Raw genomic sequence first — 703 nt, 5'->3', positions numbered from 1 at the left:
ATTTTTTTTAAATTCGAAAAAATGTAAATATTTCAAAAACGGTGACACTTTTACCTGAAAATTTTTTGTTTATCAGTGAGCTCACCCCCCCACCTACCTTGCCCTAAAGTTTGGCACGTTACTTCTGGGACACCCTGTATATGTCGATATCAAATAAAAGGCTTAGGAGTTGCTAGTCGACCATCGCTTCGCCGCGACGCCGTGCCAACCAATTTTGAGTGGGAAATAGATCCTGCTGCGGTGTGTGAGTCACAAAATGACAGCGTTGAGGAGGTCATTGAGCTACAAAATTGCGAAGGTAGCAAATATTATACTATAAATATTATATTATTAATATCAGTGGTTTATTAGTTGGTTTAAATGAAGGCGATAAAGAATATCGGCCCAGGGACGGTACTGTTGATGCTTCGACGTCACCTATCCGTAACTGTGTATACTATGATAGTGATCTTCAGGAAGTGGAAGTGTTGAAAGTGGAAGTGTACGTTAATAATTAACAGATCTTAATAGTTGCGTTCCAGATGCTTCACGATATTAACAAAAAAACTCTGACCTAGATGCATATGGTACCATTATAGAACCGTAAGCACTACATAAAATACCAAACATGTGGTAAGTTTTGAACTAAAGCGTTTTTAAATTTGCAGCATGAATCAACGTCCGCATTTCACACGCACTGATCTCAGTATTTCAGACGCCTAAA

This window comes from Rhagoletis zephyria, unplaced genomic scaffold (assembly GCF_001687245.7).
Source record: "Rhagoletis zephyria isolate East Lansing unplaced genomic scaffold, Rhagoletis_zephyria_1.1 Rzeph_scaffold_05281, whole genome shotgun sequence".
NCBI lineage: Eukaryota > Metazoa > Arthropoda > Insecta > Diptera > Tephritidae > Rhagoletis > Rhagoletis zephyria.
Note: the sequence above shows the minus strand (reverse complement) of the source record.